The sequence below is a fragment of the Scyliorhinus torazame genome, chromosome 15, assembly GCF_047496885.1.
Source record: "Scyliorhinus torazame isolate Kashiwa2021f chromosome 15, sScyTor2.1, whole genome shotgun sequence".
Taxonomy (NCBI): Eukaryota; Metazoa; Chordata; class Chondrichthyes; order Carcharhiniformes; family Scyliorhinidae; genus Scyliorhinus; species Scyliorhinus torazame.
In genome coordinates, this window is record NC_092721.1 from 162372075 (window position 1) to 162389858 (window position 17784).

General features: G+C 46.6%; 1 protein-coding gene across 3 annotated transcripts in view; it reads left to right on the top strand.

Moving 5' to 3' along the window:
* The window catches only part of nbeaa (neurobeachin a), a 1435335-nt gene that overhangs the window by 1043816 nt on the left and 373735 nt on the right, over nucleotides 1-17784 (top strand). The gene's annotated exons all lie outside the window — the stretch shown is intronic.

Genomic DNA, 17784 nt, shown 5'->3' on the forward strand with positions numbered 1-17784 from the left:
CATTAGTAATTGGGGACTCGATAGTCAGGGGCACAGAAAAGAGATTTTGTGGGAGCGAGAGAGACTCACGTTTGGTATGTTGCCTCCCAGGTGCAAGGGTACGTGATGTCTCGGATCGTGTTTTCCGGGTCCTTAAGGGGGAGGGGGAGCAGCCCCAAGTCGTGGTCCACATTGGCACTAACGACATAGGTAGGAAAGGGGACAAGGATGTCAGGCAGGCTTTCAGGGAGCTAGGATGCAAGCTCAGAACGAGAACAAACAGAGTTGTTATCTCTGGGTTGTTGCCCGTGCCACGTGACAATGAGATGAGGAATAGGGAGAGAGAGCAATTAAACATGTGGCTACCGGGATGGTGCAGGCGGGAGGGATTCAGATTTCTGGATAACTGGGGCTCTTTCTGGGGAAGGTGGGACCTCGACAGACAGGATGGTCTACATCTGAACCTGAGGGGCACAAATATCCTGGGGGGGAGATTTGTTTGTGCTCTTTGGGGGGGTTTAAACTAATGCAGCAGGGGCATGGGAACCTGGATTGTAGTTTTAGGGTACAGGAGATTGAGAGTATAAAGGTCAGGAGCACAGATTTGACTTCGCAGGAGGGGGCCAGTGTTCAGGTAGGTGGTTTGAAATGTGTCTACTTCAATGCCAGGACTATACGAAATAAGGTAGGGGAACTGGCAGCATGGGTTGGTACCTGGGACTTCGATGTTGTGGCCATTTCGGAGACATGGATAGAGCAGGGACAGGAATGGTTGTTTCAGGTTCCGGGGTTTAGGTGTTTTAGTAAGCTCAGAGAAGGAGGCAAAAGAGGGGGAGGTGTGGCGCTGCTAGGCAAGAACAGTATTACGGTGGCGGAGAGGATGCTAGATGGGGACTCATCTTCCGAGGTAGTATGGGCTGAGGTTAGAAACAGGAAAGGAGAGGTCACCCTGTTGGGAGTTTTCTATAGGCCTCCAAATAGTTCTAGGGATGTAGAGGAAAGGATGGCGAAGATGATTCTGGATAAGAGCGAAAGTAACAGGGTAGTTATTATGGGAGACTTTAACTTTCCAAATATTGACTGGAAAAGATATAGTTCGAGTACATTAGATGGGTCGTATTTTGTACAATGTGTGCAGGAGGGTTTCCTGACACAACATGTTGACAGGCCAACAAGAGCGAGGCCACATTGGATTTGGTTTTGGGTAATGAACCAGGCCAGGTGTTAGATTTGGAGGTAGGTGAGCACTTTGGGGACAGTGACCACAATTCGGTGACGTTTACGTTAGTGATGGAAAGGGATAAGTATACCCCGCAGGGCAAGAGTTATAGCTGGGGGAAGGGCAATTATGATGCCATTAGACATGACTTGGGAGGGATAGGTTGGAGAAGTAGGCTGCAAGTGTTGGGCACACTGGATATGTGGAGCTTGTTCAAGGAACAGCTACTGCGTGTTCTTGATAAGTACGTACCGGTCAGGCAGGGAGGAAGGCGTCGAGCGAGGGAACCATGGTTTACCAAAGAAGTGGAATCTCTTGTTAAGAGGAAGAAAGAGACCTATGTGAAGATGAGGTGTGAAGTTTCAGTTGGGGCGCTTGATAGTTACAAGGTAGCGAGGAAGGAATTAAAGAGAGAGCTAAGACGAGCAAGGAGGGGACATGAGAAGCATTTGGCAGGTAGGATCAAGGAAAACCCAAAAGCTTTCTATAGGTATGTCAGGAATAAAAGAATGACTAGGGTAAGAGTAGGGCCAGTCAAGGACAGGGATGGGAAGTTGTGTGTGGAGTCTGAAGAGATAGGCGAGATACTAAATGAATATTTTTCGTCAGTATTCACTCAGGAAAAAGAGAATGTTGTGGAGGAGAATGCTGAGACCCAGGCTATTAGAATAGATGACATTGAGGTACGTAGGGAAGAGGTGTTGGCAATTCTGGACAGGCTGAAAATAGATAAGTCCCCGGGGCCCAATGGGATTTATCCTAGGATTCTCTGGGAAGCCAGGGAAGAGATTGCTGAGCCTTTGGCTTTGATTTTTATGTCATCATTGGCTACAGGAATAGTGCCAGAGGACTGGAGGATAGCAAATGTGGTTCCTTTGTTCAAGAAGGGGAGTAGAGACAACGCCGGCAACTATAGACCGGTGAGCCTCACGTCTGATGTGGGTAAAGTCTTGGAGGGGATTAATAGAGACAAGATTTATAATCATCTAGATAGGAATAATATGATTAGGGATAGTCAGCATGGCTTTGTGAAGGGTAGGTCATGCCTCACAAACCTTATCGAGTTCTTTGAGAAGGTGACTGAACAGGTAGACGAATGTAGAGCAGTTGATGTGGTGTATATGGATTTCAGTAAAGCGTTTGATAAGGTTCCCCACGGTAGGCTATTGCAGAAAATACGGAGGCTGGGGATTGAGGGTGATTTAGAGATGTGGATTAGAAATTGGCTAGCTGAAAGAAGACAGAGGGTGGTGGTTGATGGGAAATGTTCAGAATGGAGTTTAGTTACAAGTGGCGTACCACAAGGATCTGTTCTGGGGCCGTTGCTGTTTGTCATTTATATAAATGACCTAGAGGAAGGCGCAGAAGGGTGGGTGAGTAAATTTGCAGACGACACTAAAGTGCGGAAGGATGTTGCAGGTTACAGAGGGACATAGATAAGCTGCAGAGCTGGGCTGAGAGGTGGCAAATGGAGTTTAATGTAGAGAAGTGTGAGGTGATTCACTTTGGAAGGAATAACAGGAATGCGGAATATTTGGCGAATGGTAAAATTCTTGGAAGTGTGGATGAGCAGAGGGATCTCGGTGTCCATGTACATAGATCCCTGAAAGTTGCCACCCAGGTTGATAGGGTTGTGAAGAAGCCCTATGGAGTATTGGCCTTTATTGGTAGAGGGATTGAGTTCCGGAGTCATGAGGTCATGTTGCAGCTGTACAAAACTCTGGTACGGCCGCATTTGGAGTATTGCGTACAGTTCTGGTCACCTCGTTATAGGAAGGACGTGGAAGCTTTGGAACGGGTGCAGAGGAGATTTACCAGGATGTTGCCTGGTATGGAGGGAAAATCTTATGAGGAAAGGCTGATGGACTTGAGGTTGTTTTCGTTAGAGAGAAGGTTAAGAGGAGACTTAATAGAGGCATACAAAATGATCAGGGGGTTAGATAGGGTGGACAGTGAGAGCCTTCTGCCGCGAATGGAAATGGCTAGCACGAGGGGACATAGCCTTAAACTGAGGGGTAATAGATATAGGACAGAGGTCAGAGGTAGGTTCTTTACGCAAAGAGTGGTGAGGCCGTGGAATGCCCTACCTGCAACAGTAGTGAACTCGCCAACATTGAGGGCATTTAAAAGTTTATTGGATAAGCATATGGATGATAATGGCATAGTGTAGGTTAGGTGGCTTATGTTTCGGTGCAACATCGTGGGCCGAAGGGCCTTTACTGCGCTGTATCATTCTATGTTCTATTGTGGGGGATTCAGCGATCGTAATACCATTGAACATCCAGGGGCGATGGTTAGATCCTCTCTTGTAGGAAATGGTCTTTGCCTAGCACTTGTGTGGCATGAATGTAACTTGCCACCTGGCAGCCCAAGCCTAGGTATTGTCCAGGTCTTACTGCATTTGAACATGGACTACTTCATTTTCTGAGGAGTCGCGCGCGAATGGTACTGAACATTGTGCAGCAATTTGCAAACATCCCCACTTCTGACCTTATGATGGAAGGTCATTTATGAAGCACCTGAAGATGATTGGGCCGAGCTCTCTCTCTCTCTCTGTCTGTCTCTCTCTTTTTGTCTCTCTCACTATCTCTATCTCACTATCTCTGTCACTCTCTCGCTGTCGCTCTGTCTCCCTCTGCTTCTTTCTGTCTAACTCTCTTTAAAATTATGAGGGGCATACGTAGAGTAAACAGGAACATACTTTTCCCCTTGGTGGAGGGGTCAATGACCAGAGGCATAGATTTAAGTTAAGGGGCAGGGAGCAGAACGTTTCGAGGGGATGTGAGAAAATACTTTTTACCCAGAGTGTGGTGGTAGTTTAGAATTTGCTTCCTGAAAGGCTGGTGAAGGCAGGGACCCTCTTAACATTTAAGAAGTATTTAGATGTGCACTTGCGATACCAGGGTATATACAAGGCTTTGGGCCGAGCGCTGGAAAATGGGTTTAGAATGGTTCGGTGGTGGTCTTTAACCGACACAGATGCTTTGGACCGAAGGGCCTTTTCTGTGCTAGATGATTCCATGACTCTCTGACATTACCCTGAGGAATTCCTCCAGTGATGTCCTGGAGCTGAGATGATTAACCTCAAACCAAACAAGAAACAAAACAAGATTTAATATTTTGAAACATTTACTCTAACAAAAAGACCAAAACTACCATTGACTCTCTTTTTGTAGGTACTATAAACCACAGAGTAGATCTTTGAACACACCTGAAAGATTTGCAAGCAAGTATACTGTACACTGTCCTTTCAGTAGATACTAATTTCTCCCAGAATCAGTCCAAAATGATTCTTAGCTCCCAAGGGTTTACTTTGATTCTTTTGCCTTTCTCAGCCTGGGAACTTTTAATCTCACAACTGCCTTTTACAGTGAAGGGTTCTCCCCAGAGGTTTTTCCTCGAGGACAAGCTAGGTGACACTTCCAGACTTATTTTAATTCGAGGCAAATTAATAATCTGAGCACAAACTCACACCCACATTTCTTTTCCTCACAGTGAACCAAAGAAACTTTAAACTCCTAGCTGATCTTCCTGTCCCGGACTCTGGAAGACTAACCTTTTCTGAGAGTTTTCAGGGCTATCTTAGAAACTCTTATCCTCTCAAAGCAACATAAATCACATTGACCGTGCAATCAGGTAGAAATGCTCATTAGCTATCCTTGTCCCAACTATCCCAACTGTGTTTTATGTTGGAAGTAAATGACAATTTAAAGCAAAAATCTTTACACCCAACATTCTCAACACTTTCCTAGGACTTGGAGACTTAGTAGAGCTGCTCACATTGTCTCCAATTGTAAACACCTTGCACCTTCTTCACAGTAAAACAATCAAGGCCTCTTTAATCCCTAATAATCAAACTACCCAAGCTTGTTGTCAGACGACTTCAGAACAGGTTACATGACCCCCTTATACTTAAATTAAATACACAGTCCCAAAACAACAGTCTTAAAAACCTCAAAGTTATTTTTTTTAAATATTTTATTCAAGGCATTTTCATATAAACAAATAAAACATCCCATACCCACTCCCCCGGGGCTCCCTTAATACCATACCCTCCTCATTTCCCGCGTTCCCCATTGGCACATCCCTTCCTTCCCTGCCAGGGACTCAGACTCATATAACCTTCTATAAAATACCTCAAGCACACCATTCACCCCTCTGGGTCCATCACCACCTTACCCTTATCTTCCCTCACTCTGAAAATCTGCCTCTTTCTTCCTCAACTGATGGGTAAACATCCTGCTCGCCTTCTCTCCTTACTTATATTCTGCCCCTCTGCAACTGCTCCACACTTGCCCCGTAGACACGAGCCCAAACTCCATCTGGAGCGTCTGCCTCTCCTTCAACAGCCTTGCCTCCGAATACCTTCTGTCAACCCTCAAAATCTTGTCCACCAGTCTTGCCATCTCCACCCACTCTGATTTCTCCCTATGCACCCAAATTAAAATGAAGTCTCACCTAACCACCACCTTGAGTGCCTCCCACAGCTGATGGCCGTGATCTCCCCCATATCATTTAGCTTCACACAGCCCCGAATGGCAGCCCCCACCCGCTCACACACCTCCTCATCCACCAACAACCCCACATCCATCCGCCACGGCGGGTGCTGGCAGCCCCCCCCCCCCCCCCCCCCCCCCCGACCATGCACAAATCCACCCAGTGCGGCGCATGGTCAGAAACCACAATCACCGAATACTCCGAGTCAACCACCCGCCGCCAGCAATGTCTTACCTAACCTGAAAAAATCAATCCGGGAGTACAGCCGGTGCGCATGAGAGAAGTATGAAAACTCCTTCGTCCTCAGCCTCCCAAACCTCCATGGGTCCACACCACCCCCCATGTGCTCCATAAACCCCTTCAGCTCCTTCGCCACTGCCGATACCCTCGATGAATTGGGACTCGACTGGTCCAAGCTCGGTTCTGTAACCGTATTAAAATCCGTCGAGCCCAAGTCAGGAATCTTCCTGAGCACCCACTTCATAAAATCTACGTCACCCCAATTTGGGGCATAGACTTTTACCAGGACCACAGGCATCCCCTCCAACTTTCCACTAACCATCACATACTTCCCACGCCCCCCCCCCCCCCCCCCCCCCCCGCCCCCCCCATCGTCCATAATGCTCTCCAGCACGAACGAGCCGCTTATTAACCAACAATGCCACCCACCCCCCCCTCATCTTCAAATCTAGTCCCAAATGAAACCCATCACTTCCTCAACCTCGTCTGGTCCCCTATCTTTAAGTGCATCCGCCTTCAGCCTTCTCAGGTGCGCGAACCCACATGACCGTTTGACCAGCCCATTCAACCAGCTCCTCACTCCCTTCCCTGCCGATCAGCCATATCCCTTTTTGGGCCAGCCCGCGTTACGTGATGTCCACCGTCACCGGTCCCCTTCTAACTGCGCCACGCCAACCACACCCTTGTCAGCAACCAACCCCCCAACAAGGACCCAGTCCCATTCCCCTCCCCCCTCGCCTACCTCCTGGCAACCCCCCACTTCACTCCGTTAACTAGCCCGCCCATCTGACATAGTGACCCCCCCGCCCAAGGTCTCCAATCATCCTACCTCCCCCAGTTCCCCTCCCCCTCAACCATCTAACCCTAAAGAGTAACAAAAGGTGCGCTCACCATCATTGCCCCCCCCCCATGAAAAAACCTGCCCTCCATACAACCCACCATCAAAAAGTTTAAAGAACACACAAACTCCTCCAAAGTTCAATGTCCTCACACTCCACCCAGTCAATTGTCCCTCATAAACTCTATCACCTCCTCTGGTGTGCCAAAATACTACTCTCGCTTCGGGAAGGTCACCCACAGGTGGACTGGATACAATACTCTAAACTTCACCCCCTTAACCTGGTTAAACCCGGCCCTCCTCTTCGCCAGTTCTGCTCCCAGATCCTGGTGCACCCACAGCTCATTTCCTTCCCAGATGCATTTCTTGGTCTGCCTCACCTTCTTGTCCAGAAATCGTGCAACACCAACACCCATCGCCCTCAGCGGCTCGCCCGCCTGCAGCCTCTTCATCAACGCCCTGTGCGCTCGGTTGACCTCCAGGGTGGGGTCAAAGGCCTCCTTCCCCATCAATTCCGGCAGTATCTTAGTCACGTACACACCGGCCTCCTCACTTTCTGGATTGCCTGGCCCTGGGACTCTAGCCTCTGCTCCACTCGCTTGATCCCCAACTTAATCGGCTCCACCACCTTGGCCAGGTCTTCCAGGGCCTCTTTCCTCTGCTGGCGAAATTTTTCTTTGGGGAACTATTAACTGCTCCGTCGGCGGAGCAGCCCCCTTGCCCTCCGCCATCTTCTCTTGTGGGGCACCACGAAGACTCTCCTGCTCCAGCAGTTCTTTCTTTCTTGCACCACTCCTAGTCTGTGGATTCATCCAATAGCCACACCAAAGGAGCAGAAACTTTCTCAGGCACTCCTGCACCTCTTGCTCTCAAATACTTCACCCTTCGGGCGGGAAAAAGACCGAGAAAATTTGCCTTGAGCGGGAACCACCAAATGTGCGACCGCTCACTCCCCCATAAACCTCATAATTGTAACAAAATATATTCATCTCTCAGTATATGTAATGCTTTTTTAAAACACGTTTTTAGCTGGTTTGTTTGTTATTTTGCATATGCCATAGTGATGAAAAAGCAATATAAAAGCCCCTGACAATTGGACGATATACATTGTATTAAGGCCGTATTAGGAGAATTGTTGTGCCTTTTTGGTGCCCCCACTTCTAATAGGAAATTTTGGCTCTTGAAAATTTTCAGTTAAGTACAGTGGAACTCACCCTGGACCTAAGTGCATTGATCTGTAGAAATTATCACTGGGAATTTGAGTAATTGACGGACAAAACAACAAAGAAGGGATGATGTTGGAGATGTATATGCTTAATTTTCTCAACTTGTGGAGTAACATTTTAGCATGATAGCAATGGCTAGCTTTGTTAGGTCGGAGCGGGTGAGGAGGGTTAGGTCAGGAGGTGAGGGTTCCAGCCGGGTTGGGGGTTGAGTTAGGTCAGGGTGGGTTGTCCAGTTGGATCAGGGAGTTAGTGGTTAGAGGAATGTCCAGTGGGCGGGGAAGGGTGGCAGTGGTAATGAGATTTGTTTGGGGATGAGATTCGGGCTCATGGATGGGAGGCGTGGGCAAGTCTGTACAGGTGGAATTGAGGAGTTGGGGGAATCCCATGGGGAGCCAAGAGGTGGGGATAACCACGTGGGGTGGTTAGTGGGGTGCATGAGTCCCCTGATGGGGGGGTGGGGGGGGGGGGGGGTGGGGGGGTGGGGGGGGGTATGTCAAGGGTGTGGGGGGAATCCCATGCAGGGATTGGTCTGGATGTTAAAATAGTTACCCAGAAATTAGAAGTTGTTTTAATTCTTCTAACTTTTTCGGAATAACTATTAGTGTAACCCTGGTGGAACTATCTGAAGTTAGAGATTTAAATCGCATTTTCGGGTGGGTCACAGCGCAGCACAATTGCCATGAGGACGTTAGCGCTTCTAGGCAATTGTCATTCAAATGCTTACCTGGGAAGTTTCAAAAGGGATTCCCCAGCACATCTTTGGGGTAACCCCCCCCCGAATCTGGCATTGGGAAGCCTGAAAGTTTCATAGATTATCATAGATTATCATAGAATTTACAGTGCAGAAGGAGGCCATTCGGCCCATCGAGTCTGCACCGGCTCTTGGAAAGAGCACCCTACCCAAGGTCAACACCGCCACCCTATCCCCATAACCCAGTAACCCCACCCAACACTAAGGGCAATTTTGGACACTAAGGGCAATTTATTATGGCCAATCCACCTAACCTGCACATCTTTGGACTGTGGGAGGAAACCGGAGCACTCGGAGGAAACCCACGCACACACGGGGAGGATGTGCAGACTCCGCACAGACAGTGACCCAAGCCGGAATCGAACCTGGGACCCTGGAGCTGTGAAGCAATTGTGCTATCCACAAGGCTACCGTGCTGCCCCTTTCAGGAAAAAATGCCAAATCACTGCAATGGAATGGGAGGTTCTTGGGAAATATCAAATAGGCCTCTGCACAATACACATAACCATAACCTCTCAGTATTTGTATGATTAACCTTCCATGAAATTAGAGATGCGTGCAGTAAGTGGCGGCACGGTGATGCAGTGGTTGTCACTGCTATCTCATAGCGCCGAGGACTCGGGTTCGATCCCGACCCCAGGTCACTGTTCGTGTAGAGTTTGCACATTCTTTCCGTGTCTGTGTGGGTCTCACTCCCATATCACAAAGATGTGCAGGATAGGTGGATTGGCCATGCTAAATTGCCCCTTAATTGGGAAAAAAAAGAAATGGACACTTTAACTTATTTTATTTTTAAAAATGTGTGCAATAAGGGTACAGCAGTTATTATGGGTGACTTCAATCTGCATATTGATTGTGCTAATCAAACTGCGGTGGAGGAGGAATCCCTGGAATGTATAAGGGATAGTTTTCTCAACCAATATGTCGAGGAACCAACTGGAGAGCACACCATCCGAGACTGGGTATTGTACAATGACAGAGGATTAATTTGCAACGTTGTGGTGCGAGACCTTTCAGGGAAGATTGACCATAATACGGTAGAATTCTTCATTAAGATGGAGAGTGACGCAGTTAAATCTAAGATTATTGTCCTGAACTTAAAGAAAGCTAACTTTGAAGAGATGAGACATGCATTGGCTAGAATAAGCTGGCAAATGATACTTCAAGGGTTGACGATGGATAGGCAATGGCAGACATTTAAAGAAAATATGGATGAACTTCAACAAATGTACAACCCTGTCTCGCAAAAGAGTAAGATGGGGAAGGGGCTCAACATGGGAAATCAGGTATAGTATTAAAGTCAAAGAGGAGGCATATAAATTGGCCAGAAAAGACAGCAAGCCTGAGGACTGGGAGAAATTTAAAATTCAGCAGAGGGGGACAAAGGGTTTAATTCGGAATGGGAAAGTAGAATACAAGAGTAAGTTTGCAGAAAACATAAAAACTGACTGCAAAAACTTCTATAGATATGTGAAGGGAAAAAGACTGATGAAGACAAATGTAGGTCCCTTATAGTTAGAATTAGGTGAATTCATAATGGGCAACAAAAAGGTGGCAGACCAGTTAAAAAAATACTTCGGATCTGTCTTCACTCAGGAGGACACAAATAACCTTCCGGAAATACTGGGGGACAGAGGGCCTAGCATGAAGGAGGAACGGAAGGAAGTCCTTATTAGTCAGGAAATTGTCTTCGGGAAATTGATGGGATTAAAACCCGATAAGTCCCCAGGGCCTGATGCTCTGCATCCCAGAGTACTTAAGGAAGTGGTCCGAGAAATAGTCGATGCATTGGAGATCATTTTCCAGAATCCTATAGACTCTGAAAGAGTTCCAATGTTTGGAAGGTAGCTAATGTAACCCCACTTTTTATAAAAGGAGGGAGAGAGACAATGAGGATTTATAGACCGGTTAGCCTGACATCGGTGGTGGGGGAAATGCTGGAGTCAATTATTAAGGAAGAAATAACTGATCATTTGGAAAGCATGAACAGGATCGGTCCAAGTCTGCAAAAATTCACTAAAGGGAAATCGTGCTTGACAAATCTTCTGGACTTTTTTGAGGATGTGACCAGTGGCGTGGACACGGATGAACCCATGTATGTCAAGGTCTCTCTCCCACACAAGAGATTTGTGAGCAAAATTAAAGTATTGAGGGTAATGTATTTACGTGGATAGAGAGCTGGTTGGCAGACAGGAAACTGAGAGTGCTGGAATAACCGGGTCCTTTTCAGAGTGGCAGGCAGTGACTAATGGGGTACCGCAGGATTCAGTGTTGGACCCCCAGCTCTTTACATTATACATTAATGATTTGGATGAAGGAATTGCATGCAGTAACTCCAAATTTGAAGACCACACAAAGCTTGCTGGCAGTATGTGCTGTGAGGAGGATTCTAAGAGTCTGCATGGTGACTTCGACAGGCTGGCTGAGTGGGCATATACTTGTCAAATGCAATATAATGTGGGTAAATGTGAGGTTATCCACTTTGGTGACAAAAACAGGAAGGCAGATTATTATCTGAATGGTGGCAGTTTAGGAAAAAGGGAAGTGCAACGAGACCTGGGTGTCATGGTGGAACAGTCCTGAAGGTTGGCATGGAGGTACAGCAGGCGATGAGAAAAGCTAATGACATGCTGGCCTTCATAGTGAGAAGATTTGAGTATAGGAGTAGGGCTGTCTTGCTGCAGTTATACAAGGCCTTGATAATAATCTTTATTGTCACAAGTAGGCTTACATTAACACTGCAATGAAGTTACTGTGAAAAGCCCCTAGTTGCCACATTCCGGCACCTGTTCGGGTACACAGAAGGCGGATTCAGAATGTACAAATTACCTAACAGCATGTCTTTCGGTACTTGTGAGAGGAAACCGGAGGACCGGAGGAAACCCACGCAGACATGGGGAGAATGTGCAGACTCCACACAGACAGCGACCTAAGCTGGGAATTGAACCTGGTACCCTGGAGCTGTGAAGCAACAGTGCTACCCACTGTCCTACCGTGCTGCTCTGTGATTAGGCTACACCTTGAGTATTGTGTGCAGTTTTGGTTTCCTAGTTTGCGGAAAGACTTCTTGTTATTGAGGGCGTCCAGTGAAGGTTCACTAGACTAATTCCTGGGATGGCAGGACTGACATATGAAGAAAGACTGGATCGACTGGGCTTGTACTCATTGGAGTTTAGAAGAATGAGAGGGGATCTCATAGAAACATATAAAATCCTGATGGGACTGGGCAGGCTAGATGCGGAAAGAATGTTCCCAATGTTGGGGACGTCCAGAATTAGGGGTCATAGCCTAAGAATATGGGGTAAGCCATTTAGGACTGAGATGGGGAAGAACTTCTTTCCTCAGAGAATTGTGAACTTGTGGAATTCTCTACCACAGAAAGCTGTTGGGCCCATTTGTTGGATATATTCAAGAGGGAGCTGGACATGGCCCTTGCGGCTAAAGGGATCAAGGAATATTGAGAGAAAGCGGGAGTGGGATACTGAATTTGCATGATCAGCCATGATCATATTGAATGGTAGTGCAGGCTTGAAGGGCCGAATGGCCTACTCCTGCACCTATTTGCTATGTTTCTATGTGATGGGAGACAAATTCTAATTTTTTTTGGCTGCAGGTTTCTGTGTTAATTGTCTCTCTCAGGACTTTGGAAAGGAAGACTAGAGTTACACGGATGGATCCAATAAGGAATGGAGCAAAGACGTATGGGTCTTTGTGGCTGTTTTTCATCTGCGATTCTGTTTGGGACTGTTAAAGTTTAAAGATAAAATCCAAACAACCAACAATTAAGACAGAAGTATGCCACAAGATTTCATGTTTTTGAGTAAAAACAAACTTTATCAAGAAGAATAAAACAAAGCAAGCACTAATAACACTATTGCGTTTAAAGACTTGTGTTATAAGCTCAGTTTTGCTTTTTGTTTCCCCTCCTCCCAAGAGTTCCCTTACCTCATATTTAATGCTTATTTACTTTTCCTGGGACCAACTCAAAATGCATATTACCATCTTCTAGAATTCACCCTTATTTCTCTTCAATGGTCCAGCTATTCGCCAAGATACATGATTTCATGGGGTCCTTCCATTAACTTTTTCCTAAGTGATCCTCCAATTTATTTACCGACTTCATGACTCTGCATTCCTCAGCCAGCAAGGGCCTCCCTGTGACTGCTTCAAAGTGGCATAAAACATCAGAAAACACCCTTGTTTTCCAATAGATCTCTGTTATGGTTTCAAACTGCAACCACGCTGATTATTTCCAGAACTCCATCTGCAACAAGGTTGACTGCCTTTTATTGAGATGATGATTGTTATATATTATAGATTATTATATTATTATAGGTTTCTTCTTTTAGTTTCCAGTAAAACAAATCTTCCAGTCATTTTTGTCCTTTCCAACTTTGTCTTATACTGAATACCAGTTCTTGCTCGCAGGCTGCATCATGTACGATAGATCTCTGTACTTAGCGTACTTCAGGTGTAGGTCTGGCTTTATCTCTCTACTTCCAAGGATCAACAAGAGACATAAGATCCAAAGCTTGACAGTCTCTTAACTGTTTTTACAAACATTAATCAGTTTTTGAAACATTAACCTGCTGACTTTTTCTCTAATATCACTCACAGAGATAAATTCAAAAACAAAGAGTCTCACTAAACTCAACACATCCTTTTTAAAATTCATTCATGGCTGTGGTCATCACTGGTTTGGCCAGCATTTGTTGCCAATCTCTAACTGCCCTCGAACTGAGTACTTTGCCGGGTCATGACAGAGAACATTTAAGAGTCAACCACATTGCTGAGGGTCTGGAGTCACCTGTAGGCCAGTCCAGGTAAGGATGGCAGATTTCCTTTCCTAAAGGGCATTAGTGAATCAGATGGGTTTTAATTAAATTGTTTCAGGGTCACATTAGACACATTTCATTATCTGCTTTGATGGGATTTGAACCAGGGTCCCCAAAGCATTACCCTGGGCCTCTGGATTACTAGTCCAGTGACAATAACGCAATGTCACCGCTTCCCTGGCAATTTGGCAAGCATGGCCTCTTCCAACATTGAAATGCAAATTAACTTTTTAACTTCAAAGCTTCCCTTACTGGAAAAGTTTCATTGCAATAACTGCAGATCTCATGTCTCTAGTTCTTTAGCAAAGTAAGACCACCTGCCATTTTAGGACTTTCAGCATTTTCCTCTGACTTCATCCAGTAAGCACAAGTTACCTTCTGAATTATAATTAATTAAAGAGGTTTGTCAGCCGCTTGATGTTTACCAGACTTTTTCCCACTGAACTTGCATTTAATATTCAATTTTTTAAAGTAAAAAACTATGACTCTTAAAACATATGGGGCGGATTCTCCGTCAGGGTGAGCGATCATGAGGTTCCGATAATCTTAGTTGATTTTGAGTCTGCAGAGAAACCCAACTGTGATGAAAATAAATTCACATCCCCAATATTAAGATTTATAATTGCACATAGTATATTATTATATATTTTACTAACTGCTCCACTTGGTTTGGAATTAATTAACTCGTAGAGATGATCGGAATTATGGGTGAGTGCGACCATTGAGCCCATATTCGTTCAGCTATTCAGAGGTATCCTGTAATCCACCCATTGTGGTAATGAATTACTTATTTAATGTATCAAAGATCTTGGGCGGGATTCTCCGACCCCCTGCAGGGTGGGAGAATCACCGGGGGTCGGCGTGAATTCCGTCCCCGCCGTCCTCCTAATTCTCCCGCCCCCCAAAAATTGCCCCGGCGTGAGTCGCACCGCCCGTCTCGGAGAATGGCGGGGTCCGGTGCAACTCAATGGGCCCCGGGGCTGACCGAATTCTCCGGCCCTCGATGGGCCAAAGTCCTGCCCGTTGTTTGCCAGTCCCGCCAGCGTAAATTAGAGTAGGTCCCTTACCGGCGGGACCTGGCGGTACGGGCGGGTTCCGGGGTTCTTGGGGGATCGCGGGGGGATCTGGCCCCGGGAGGTGCCCCGACGGTGGCCTGGCCCGCGGTCAGGGCCCACCGATCTGCGAGCGGGCCTGTGCCGTGGGGGCACTCATATTGTTCCGCACCGGAGACCGTGGTCTTCCGCCATTCCCAGTGCGGAAGTGAATCCGCATGCGCGGGGATGACGCCAGCACGCGCTGGCGCTCCCGCGCATGCGCCGACTCGCGCCGGCCGGCGGAGGTCCTTCGGCACCAGTTGGCGTGGCACCAAGTCCCTTTCCCACCGGCCGATGGGGCGCCAACCACTCCGGGGTGGGCCTAGCCCCTGAAGGTGCGGAGGATTCCGCACCTTTGGGGCGGCCCGACGCCGGAGTGGTTCACGCCACTCCGTCCCGCAGGGACCCCCCCGCCCCGCCGGGTAGGGGAGAATCCTGCCCCTGGTCTCCACAAGGATTGAAGGAGATTGCGTTGATGCATTTAAGGGGCAGCTTGACGCATACAAGCGGAAGCTTGATGCAGACATGAAGGTGAATGGAATTGGGGCTATGAGGCTGGATGAGAAGGGGTAATTAGAATGAGAGTAGATTTGTATGGGGTATAAATGCTGACTTTGACAAGTTATGAGCTATAAGGAGAGGCTGGATAGGCTGGGACTTTTTCCCCTGGAGCGTAGGAGGCTTAGGGGTGATTGTATAGAGGTTTATAAAATAATGAGGGACATAGATAAGGTATATAGTCAACATCTTTTCCCAAAGGTAGAGGAGTCTAGAACTAGAGGGCATAGGTTTAAGGTGAGAGGGGAGAGATACAAAAGAGACCAGGGGTAAATTTCTTCACACAGAGGGTTGTGAGCATCTGGAATGAGCTGCCAGAGGCAGTGGTAGAGGCGAGTACAATCTTTTCTTTTAAAAAACAGTTAGACAGTTACATGGGCAGGGTGGGTATAGAGGGATATCGGGCAAATGCGGGACTAGCTTAGTGATAGAAACTGGGCGGTATGGACAAGCTGGGCCAAAGGGCCTGTTTCCATGCTGTAAACATCTATGACTCTTAGTTAGGGTAAATGGTCTGATTCTATGTGTAGATTTTCCAGTTTCAACCTATGTCCCCCATCCCACAATCGACAGTAATATTCCAGTTCTACTATGTCATATCATATACTATACATATCATATACTTTCAGACATCTCAATAAGGCCACCTTTCAGGTGCCCCATTTTCAGTCAGCAAATCCCACGTGATTCCACATAACTCAGTCTCCTGACAAAGGTCAACCTTGTGGCTCTTCTGTGCCCTGCCTACAGAGTTTAATGTCTCAGAAAAACAAACTAGATACAGTACTTATAAAATTACAGAGCAAATGGAGGCCATTAAACCTGTCATGTCTGTGCCAGCTCTCTGCACAAGAGACGTATCTAGTACCACTCTCCCTCATTTTCTCTGTAGTCCTGCAAATTGTTTCTCTTCAGATAATTACCCAATTCCCTTTTTGAAAACCATGATTGAATCTGCCTCTCACACACACTCAAGTGGTATATTTCATATTCCTCATGTTGCCATTGTTTTCCTATCCAATCGTATATCAGTGTCCTGTGGTTCCCCAATCTTCAGCCAATGGCAATATTTTCTCCCTACCTATTTTGTCCACAGCCATCATGATTTTGAACACTTCCATTAAATCTCTTCTCCTTCATGAAAAACAGTGTCATCTTCTACAATCTTTCCGCATAACTGAAGTTTCTCATCCTTGGAACCACTCTAATGATTCTGTATTGCATCATCTCGATTGCCTTCACGTCTTTCCTAAAGTGTGGTACCCAGAACTGGACATAGCACTCCAGTTGAAACCAAACCAATGTTTTATGTAGATTTATTGTAATATGCTTGTTTTCATGCTCTTTGCCTCATTCGTTGCTTCACAGTGCCAGAACATAGAACATTACAGCGCAGTACAGGATCTTCGGCCCTCGATGTTGCGCCGACCTGTGAAACCACTCTAAAGCCCATCTACACTATTCCCTTATCATCCATATGTTTATCCAATGACCATTTAAATGCCCTTACGGTTAGCGAGTCCACTACTGTTGGTAGGGCATTCCACGCCCTTACTACTCTCTGAGTAAAGAACCTACCTCTGACATCTGTCCTATATCTATCTCCCCTCAATTTAAAACTATGTCCCCTCGTGCTAGACATCACAATCCGAGGAAAAAGGCTCTCACTGTCCACCCTATCGAATCCTCTGATCATCTTGTATGTCTCAATTAAGTCACCTCTTAACCTTCTTCTCTCTAACGAAAACAGCCTCAAGTCCCTCAGCCTTCCCTCAGCAGAGCTTCCCTCCATACCAGGCAACATTCTGGTAAATCTCCTCTGCACCCTTTCCAATGCTTCCACATCCTTCCTATAATGCGGCAACCAGAATTGCACGCAATACTCCAAATGCGGCCGCACCAGAGTTTTGTACAGCTGCAACATGACCCCCATGGCTCCGATACTCAATTCCTCTACCAATAAAAGCTAACACACCGTACGCTTTCTTAACAGCCCTCTCAACCTGGGTGGCAACTTTCAGGGATCTATGTACATGGACACCGAGATCTCTCTGCTCATCCACACTACCAAGAATCTTACCATTAGCCCAGTGCTCTGCCTTCCTGTTATTCCTTCCAAAATGAATCACCTCACACTTTTCTGCATTAAACTCCATTTGCCACCTCTCAGCCCAGCGCTGCAGCTTATCTATGTCCCTCTGTAACTTGTAACATCCTTCCGCACTGTCCACAACTCCACCGACTTTAGTGTCATCTGCAAATTTACTCAGCCATCCTTCTACGCCCTCCTCCAGGTCATTTATACAAATGACGAACAGCAGTAGTCCCAAATCAGATCCTTGTGGTACACCAATAGTAACTGGACTCCAGGCTGAACATTTCCCATCAACCACCACCCTTTGTCTTCTTCCAGCTAGCCAATTTCTGATCCAAACTACTAAATCACCCTGAATCCCATGCCTCCGTATTTTCTGCAATAGCCTACAGTGGGCAACCTTATCAAACGCTTTACTGAAATCCATATACGCCACATCAACTGCTTTACCT